A 9,017-nucleotide genomic window follows, 5' to 3' on the forward strand; every position below is an offset into this window, starting at 1 on the left:
GTCCCCTTCTGGCTTCTTGTGCCTCAATTTTATCTCACAACTTAGACATTCACATTACTCACACTCTCAAAACACATACATATAGGATCTAGGGGGTGGGCACGCTACACGGAATCCAAAAGACCATCAGGGTGTACACCTCACCCCTGGCGTCGTTGCCCACCTCTCAATTTTAAATACACGTAGACATTGAGGGCTAGCAGGAGGGACCATGCGCTTACCTGCTGCTCTCTGGCAGGTAGCTCCATGCCCTCCTGGGTTTTAAATGCACCTTAGAACACACATGCATCAACACTACAAAGAGCGGGTGGAGGGAGGTTTGGAGTCTTCACACACCCCCGTTATCTGCGACCTGCTGGAGCGGGGGTGGCTAGGTGGAGGGTCTGGGGTCTGGAATGTGGGGGCCTTCCTGCTGCTGCGGAGTCGAGGCGATCTGCTTCTCCTCACCCCAGGGAAAAGGGTAACACCACCTGGGTCTGGGTGCAGTTTCCCCCTCCATGGGCAAGGGTACCTAGACCCGGGGCTTAGAGTACGCTTGGGGAGTGTGATCGTGTGTACAGCGTCTCTTCATGTCTGTCTCCACGTTGGTTGAGTGTGGAGTAAGTGCATATGAGAGCATGAGGGTGGGAATGGATGTTTGTGTCTGTGTGTGCCTGTATGTCTGTGTCTATATGTCAGGTTGGGTATCAGACGCCACCTCTCTGGGGACATCTCAGGCCCTCCAAGGTATGGAGGCCTATCTCCCCTTACCACCACTTCCCCTGCCAGTGGCGGACTCCCTCAGACATCAGTGCGTTGGTGGTTCTTTGTGTCCGGGGATGGGCATCCAGGTACACACCGGCTCACTCCTTGGTGGCTGCTTATCGGGGCCTGGAGCCTGGGGCTTGCTCGGGCCACTTCGGGGGTGGGGTGCCCTCGCCCTCTCGGCCTGGGGCTCGGTCACTCAGGCACAGCTGGCTGCCGGCGGAGCTCACGGGCACGTCACTGCAACCCCCCCCCCCCCTGCCTTCTGCTCCGTGGCTGCTGAGTGACCCCTCATCTGGGAATCTCGTCAGCTCTTTCTGGGACAGTGGCGCGGCTGCCCCTCTGTTAGTCTTCCGTGGTCTCTTGTGTTCTGGGGGCCTCTGGATGTGTGGAGTTTTGATCTCCTCCATACCTGCTTCATGCCCTGGAGGACGGGGCTGTGGCCCCCCCACACCCTCTAGCAGATCATTACGTGAAGGAACCTTTTAAAAACAAGCGCGTTCATGCTCACAGGTGTACACACGGGTGATCACACACCTTTTTGGCTCCTACCTAAAAGCACACTGTGCGCTGTCGATCTTACGTGCTGCACAATAATGTTTAATATTGTATCCCCATGTAATGTTTGTGCTATATGTGTAGCCGCTAAACTGGTGGAACTAAGTCTTCACCACCACGCCTATACAAGCAGAAAGGGGAGTGAGTGGGTCAGCGCTCAGAGCACAGAAACTTAGCTGGCTTCAAACACCTTTTATTTTCAGGATAAAACACAGTCTGAACCCCAAATACAAGCTAAAATCCCCGTATACAATAAAAAATAGTGTTTACAACCCGCTAAAAACCCTGCCGGCAGGAATGATTAAACGCTAAAAATACAAAGCTAAATGAATGTTTTTCCCTATACTAAAACTCCCCCCCCAGGGTCCTAATTCTCCCAGTCCAGCAACACACGGGCAAATTCTCCTGAGCTGAGAGAGACAGGAGAGGAACTCCTCTTCCGGGATGTGGACTCTCGCCGGCAGAAGACCAGGGAGGAGGCTCCTATCTCCACCTGACTGTGCGCAATCGTGCAGTCCAGCTACTCTCCACCTCCTCGCACGGCCTCCCTCGTAGCTCCGCCAGATGCAGGCAGAGGCGTACCCCTGCCCTACTGTGGATTTCACGCGTCGCCTCCCACGGTCGCTATTCTGTCCGTCGGGACTGGATCGCCGGGTTATGCTGGCCGAACGCCGAATGTCTCGTGGCGCCCCACAGTCAGGCCGGAGGTCCTTCTGTTCATATGCTGGCTTGCACACGTTTTGTTTTCCAGCTCTCCACTTTTCGTGTGTCTCTCTCTTTTTTTTGTCTTTGCGCTCACCATCTCCCTTAAGTCAGTTTGGTGGCTGATAGGCCACCTCGGGGAACGCCCCCACCTCACAGGTGTCTAAAATTGTCCGCTTAATCCACAGTGGAATAATAAAAAACATATTGTTCAATCAACACTAAACACACACTATAAATATGGAGATAAAATCATGCAATAGGAATATCAATAAACAAACATGCAATATCACTATTACAATAAAATCATGCAAATAAAATCGACACCCTGTACCAACACAGTCTGATCCAAAACAAAATATAAAAACACAATTTTCCACTGTGTGACATCCCCCCACATTTTACCTGTGACAGTCCCTGTCACCCTAATCAAGCGACCTGTAACGGGCGGGTGGCTGACCAAAATTAGGCCTCATCGAGCGCCGTACCTCTGACAACTCTCCCGGCTGCTGGGCTGGAGCGCTGGGCACAAAACCATAAAATGGAGGCTCAACTAGCACCTCTCCCTCAAGGCTGACTTCTTGCCCCTCTGAGTGGTAGTCTGCTGCAGGGGTAACGCACAACTTCAGTGCATTCCGATGGAGGACCTTCTCCCCCCCCCCTTTCTCCGGACGCACCCTATATACTACACCGGTATTGCCAACTTCTTCCACTACCACATACGGCTCTGAGCTCCAACCTGGGTGCAACTTGCCTTGTCCCTGCCTATTCCTGTCCCTTATCCAAACTCTCTCGCCTGGCACCAACGGCAGGGCCCGCGCACTTCGGTCATAAGCCCTCTTGTTTTGGGTGGCTGCTGCCCTCATCTTCTTCCTAGCCATCTCATAGGCAAAAGATAGTTTCTGGTGGTGGTCCTTAACCCACCCTCCCAGGTTGTGGCATGGGGAATCCCGCTCAACACCTAGGTTCAAATCCACTGGCTGCCTCAAATGCCGCCCAAACATCAGGTACGACGGCGCATACCCTGTGGCACTATGGACAGTATTATTGTATGCTTGTAAGAGCTCTGGGAGGTATTCTGGCCACCTCTGTTGTCTCTCTGACTCTAAGGACCGAAGCATGTGCAGCAACGTCTGGTTCATCCTCTCAACCCCACCATTTCCAGCCGGATGGTATGGGGTGGTCTTGCTTTTTGTAATGCCATAGCACTTACACAGCTGGTACATCAGGGCAGACTCAAAACTACCACCTCTATCTGAGTGTAGCCTGGTCGGGCAACCGAAGGTCTGAATCACGTGAGCCCAAAGAGCATGCACCGCAGTCTGAGCAGTCTGGTCTTTGGTAGGAACTGCCCAGGCGTACCGTGTGAAAAGATCAGTCATAACCAGAATATTCTGGTACCTGTCTGTGGGCCTCCCCAATGTAAGAAAGTCCAGGGCCACAACCTCAAGGGGATAGGACACAATAACGGGATGCAAGGGGGCTCTAGGCCTATTTCTATCTCGTAGGCCACACGCAGCGCACCCTAGCTGGAATTCGCGCACCTCCTCTTCCATGCTGGGCCAATAAAAGAAGCGACGTATCCTGGACAGTGTCTTGTCCGCTCCCGCATGCGCCGCTGCCTCGTGATACTTCTCCCACACCTCCTTGTGTCTCTCTGCAGGACATAGGATCTGAAGGTACATTTCGTTAGTGTTAGGGTCCCTTACCTCTCTGCACAGCGTACCCTCGCAAACCTGCAGCCTTCTCCATTGCCGTAATAACTTCTGTACAGGGCTAGGCAGGGATCTCCTCGTTGGTGCATCAGGCGGGATTCCCTGTTCCACATGCTCCCTCAGGATGCGCAGATCCATGTCCTTTTCTTGAGCCTCCTTCCAGTCATTCATCTGTGGCACCAGCCCCTGTGGCTCCCGACGTGGCGCACTCGTGATGTTTATGTAAGCTGTGTGACAGTCTATGGGAAATCTAGAGAGAGCATCAGCATTAGCATTCTCTTTTCCAGCCCTGTACTTAACCTCGAAGTCAAAGGATGCCAGCTGTGCCACCCAGCGTTGCTCTGTTGCCCCAAGTCTAGCATTCTGTAAGTGGGCCACAGGATTGTTGTCGGTATACACGACAAACTTGGCACCTGTCAAGTAATCCTTGAACTTCTCAGTAATGGCCCATTTTAGAGCTAAAAGTTCCAGTTTGAAGGAGCTATAGTTTTTGTCATTTCGTTCGGTGGGGTGTAAGCTCCTGCTGGCATATGCAATCACCCGTTCCTTGCCATCTTGCACCTGAGCTAACACAGCACCTAAGCCTTGATTGCTGGCATCAGTATAAAGTGCAAAGGGCTCCAGGAAATCTGCATAAGCCAGAATAGGGGGCTCGGTCAGAGCACATTTCAAGCTGTCAAAGGCTTCCTGACATTCAGCAGACCACTGGATCTGCATGCTTGACCTGCTAGAAGTTCCCACGAGCAGAGCATTTAAAGGTCGAGCCAACCTAGCAAACCCTGGGACAAATCGCCTGTAATAACCTGCCAGGCCAAGGAAGGCTCTGACCTGCCGGGTGGTAGAGGGAACAGGCCAGTTCTGGACAGCTTGGATTTTCTCAGGGTCCGGTCTTACCCCTTGTTGGTCGACAAGATGCCCCAGGAACTTCACCTGACGGTGGAACAGCTTACATTTGTCCAGCCTCAGCTTCAGACCATGTTGCCACAGCTTCTGCAGGACATTCTCCAATTGCTGTAAATGAGTAGAGAAGTCAGGTGAGTAGATTATTATATCATCCAGATATACCAAAACCGATTCAGAAAGGTGGCTACTTAGACACCGCTGCATCAGGCGCTGGAAGGTGGCAGGGGCATTACAGAGTCCAAAAGGCATGCGATCAAACTCAAACAAACCCAGAGGAGTGGTAAATGCAGTTTTCTCCCGATCCTTAGGATCCATTTCCACTTGCCAGTATCCACTGGCAAGATCCAGTGTGGAAAACCACTCAGCTCTGGTCAAACATGTTAAAGTCTCTTCAATTCGGGGGAGCGGGAACGCATCTTTATGAGTTACTGCGTTTAATTTTCTGTAGTCTACACAAAATCGCCAACTGCCATCCTTTTTCCTCACCAACACAATGGGGGCTGCCCAGGGACTGCTACTCTCCCGAATGACACCTTTTTTCAGCATATCTGCTAGAAGTATCTTAATCTCTTTGTACATCAGTGGTGGTAAAGGACGATATTTTTGTTTAATGGGTGGTGTATCACCTGTGTGGATCTGGTGTTGGACCAAATCAGTTCTTCCGTAATCCTCCTCATTTACAGCAAACACCTTTCGCCACCTCTGCAGCAGGGTCTGGAGCTCGACCTTCTGCTGGGGGGTCAAGTCTATGCCGTTAAGCAGTTGACTCACCTCCTCTTCAGGAATCGCAGGCTCTTCGGGCCCAGCTGCTTCAACTACGCCCACCTCGATCACACCATCGGATCCCATTGTCAGGCTAAGATCACTGTCCATCTCCACGTCCGACTCCTCCACCTGATACAACTGGCCCATTTTCTGGTAGCGTCCTATAGTCACTTCGTATGGATTAGGGTTACAGACCCGGATCGGGAGCCTCCCTCCTTTGACTACTGACAGGGTTCGAGCTACCCCCCAGGGTCCAGCATCAGGTAAGGCTTCCACTAGTGCCAAGCGTTCTGTCCCACCCTTACCTTTACACGTCTGGCCCCAGACCACCATTTCACAGTTCGGGGGCACCGTGACTCCTCTGCGGCTAGCAGGTCGAACATAGCCTAGAAAGCCATCAGTCTTGGTGGTAGCAGTCTGTTGACAGACGGCAAACGCCTCTTTCCATGCTCTGCGGGACTTCAGCTTTTGAGGATGAAAAGCAGACTTGCCCTTGGCAAAAACATCATTCCAGCATGCACTAATAACATTCATACCAATAATTAAAGGGTGCGTGGAACAGTCATTTCTCACAACCACAACCCCTTTTTCTGGTATCTCCACCCCTTCTACCTCAAAATCCATAACCGCATAGCCTGAGTATGGTATCTCAAGTCCATTGGCTGCCTTTAAGGCGAACAACAGGGGTGTGTCAGTTTTATTCACTTCAGGGAAATGGAGATCCATTACCTGCTGTTGCACTAGTGTAACCTGAGAGCCTGTGTCTAATAATCCCGTCATCTTAACCCCTCCCATACACACCTCAATGAGTGGACATTCTCCCACAAAAGCTGTACTGGCCCCCTGATTGTTTGAATAGTCCCTTGTCCCCACCGCCTGGGCCTCGGCAGCGGGGTTTATTAGTTTAAAGGTGGTTGCTGGTCTAGTGTGCTCGGACAGAATCTGGCAATATGCCCAGCTTGTTTACAACGATGGCAAATGGGTTCTCCCTCTCGGGTCCAGTTATTAGCATACCCAGAACGCTTTGGCTTAAACCTTGATTTATTAAAAGCTGAGCCGGCTGGGCTTTGCTGTGGCAAGAGCGGTTTAATTTCATTAACAACATCTTTAACAAGATCTCGCATTTGACCCTTGACATCCTCCATAATTTCTTTTTTAAATGTCTCTTTCCAGTCCGGTTCATAAGGTGGCTTAACACACCTGGACTCACCCACTGCCAAGCACGTAGTTTGCAATCCCTGGTGTCCCAACTGTTCCTCCTCTAGGAGCAACGCCTCCCGATGGACTGTTGCAAAATCCTCTTCTGGATGGTGACGCACGTAGGCTCGCAGGGTTTGTGACAACGGGCCCTCCCGCAGGCCCAACAGCATCTGTTCCTGTAAACACTTTTCAGTAGGTGCTTGATTTGGATTGCGCTGTTGTAGCCTGCAGTGCAACTCCCTCAACCTTAAGGTAAAAGATTTTACCGACTCATTTTGTTTTTGTATACAGCTAAAAAACTGCGACCTCAAAACCGCTAGGGAGGTATTGTCACCATATAGAGAATCTAGATATGCGAATATTTTCCTAATCTGGTCTCTATCTTTTTCTTCTAACACGCTTACTTGACGCTTTGCCTCACCGCTTAAAGCCCCAATTAAAATTTCTACTTTCCGGGCCTCGGCTATTTCTTGAGCATTCAATAAACCTTGTATTTGTTCTTTCCAGTCACCATATGAAACATCTGTTTCAGGACCCTTATATTTTGGTACCCAAGGGGCACCCGGATACACTGGCATCATCATCTCTATATCTGCACTCCAGGTGCTGAACACTGCTCCCCAAACTTGTATCCTGTCGACAAACGCCAAAATTATGTAGCCGCTAAACTGGTGGAACTAAGTCTTCACCACCACGCCTATACAAGCAGAAAGGGGAGTGAGTGGGTCAGCGCTCAGAGCACAGAAACTTAGCTGGCTTCAAACACCTTTTATTTTCAGGATAAAACACAGTCTGAACCCCAAATACAAGCTAAAATCCCCGTATACAATAAAAAATAGTGTTTACAACCCGCTAAAAACCCTGCCGGCAGGAATGATTAAACGCTAAAAATACAAAGCTAAATGAATGTTTTTCCCTATACTAAAACTCCCCCCCCCAGGGTCCTAATTCTCCCAGTCCAGCAACACACGGGCAAATTCTCCTGAGCTGAGAGAGACAGGAGAGGAACTCCTCTTCCGGGATGTGGACTCTCGCCGGCAGAAGACCAGGGAGGAGGCTCCTATCTCCACCTGACTGTGCGCAATCGTGCAGTCCAGCTACTCTCCACCTCCTCGCACGGCCTCCCTCGTAGCTCCGCCAGATGCAGGCAGAGGCGTACCCCTGCCCTACTGTGGATTTCACGCGTCGCCTCCCACGGTCGCTATTCTGTCCGTCGGGACTGGATCGCCGGGTTATGCTGGCCGATCGCCGAATGTCTCGTGGCGCCCCACAGTCAGGCCGGAGGTCCTTCTGTTCATATGCTGGCTTGCACACGTTTTGTTTTCCAGCTCTCCACTTTTCGTGTGTCTCTCTCTTTTTTTTGTCTTTGCGCTCACCATCTCCCTTAAGTCAGTTTGGTGGCTGATAGGCCACCTCGGGGAACGCCCCCACCTCACAGGTGTCTAAAATTGTCCGCTTAATCCACAGTGGAATAATAAAAAACATATTGTTCAATCAACACTAAACACACACTATAAATATGGAGATAAAATCATGCAATAGGAATATCAATAAACAAACATGCAATATCACTATTACAATAAAATCATGCAAATAAAATCGACACCCTGTACCAACACAGTCTGATCCAAAACAAAATATAAAAACACAATTTTCCACTGTGTGACATATGTGTAAGGTCCCATTTCACTGCAGGGCAACCTGCATGTGACGAATAAAGCTTTGATTGATTGATTGATTGATTGATTGATTGATTGATAATATTTAGTATTTACTGTTATATTCCCATATATCATCGTGATGTTGTTTATTCTATTGGTCACACTTTCTTCTGCTTTTTCTTTTTTCATTCTCAACAGGTGAAATTAAAAAAGAAAAAAATCCAAAACTGAAAATAATGGCATGATTGCTCTAAGAGGGCAATTTAACTGTAAAGTGATATAGGCCCTCTGTCACCTTTTATTCATATTTATATATTTTTTTTAATATTTTTTAAGCTTTTGCACAGTTGTGTGGAGCACCCATAAATTCATTGTACATGTAAAATGACAATAAAAAGCTATTGTATTCTAATCTATTCTAACCAGACTACAACCAATTGGCAACCAGTTGCCACAGCTTGTGCTCACTGGCATACACTGACTCAGACTGATTGCTGTCAGCGTTTATAAATTAAAGAACAGTTATTTGTAAACCTTCGCTGATCTGTCCAAGAGTGCGTGCAGTCAGTGCGACCCTGACCTCGATTGCCTCCTGCCAGGCAATCTGTGCACTCATCTTCCAATTGAAAGCTGTCACCCAGGGGGTGAGCATGCAATACCCTCAACCTCTAGGTGACCAGTTAGTCAACGGTGTTGCGTTAGGCCAAAAAATAAATAATTCAGCACAGTGCAATGAGACAACCAGCAATTTGCCATCCTATTTTTACTC

The 9,017-nt window shown here is 49.5% G+C and overlaps 1 pseudogene; it reads right to left on the minus strand.

Moving 5' to 3' along the window:
- Positions 1-5,040: 5,040 nt before the first annotated feature.
- On the minus strand, positions 5,041-6,423 carry LOC147327455 (uncharacterized; annotated as a pseudogene).
- Positions 6,424-9,017: the final 2,594 nt, after the last annotated feature.

Source organism: Aulonocara sp. 'chitande type north' Nkhata Bay, linkage group LG6 (assembly GCF_057382095.1).
Source record: "Aulonocara sp. 'chitande type north' Nkhata Bay isolate Kocher_YH1m ecotype deep benthic linkage group LG6, A_spYH_male_GT1.1, whole genome shotgun sequence".
Lineage (NCBI taxonomy): Eukaryota > Metazoa > Chordata > Actinopteri > Cichliformes > Cichlidae > Aulonocara > Aulonocara sp. 'chitande type north' Nkhata Bay.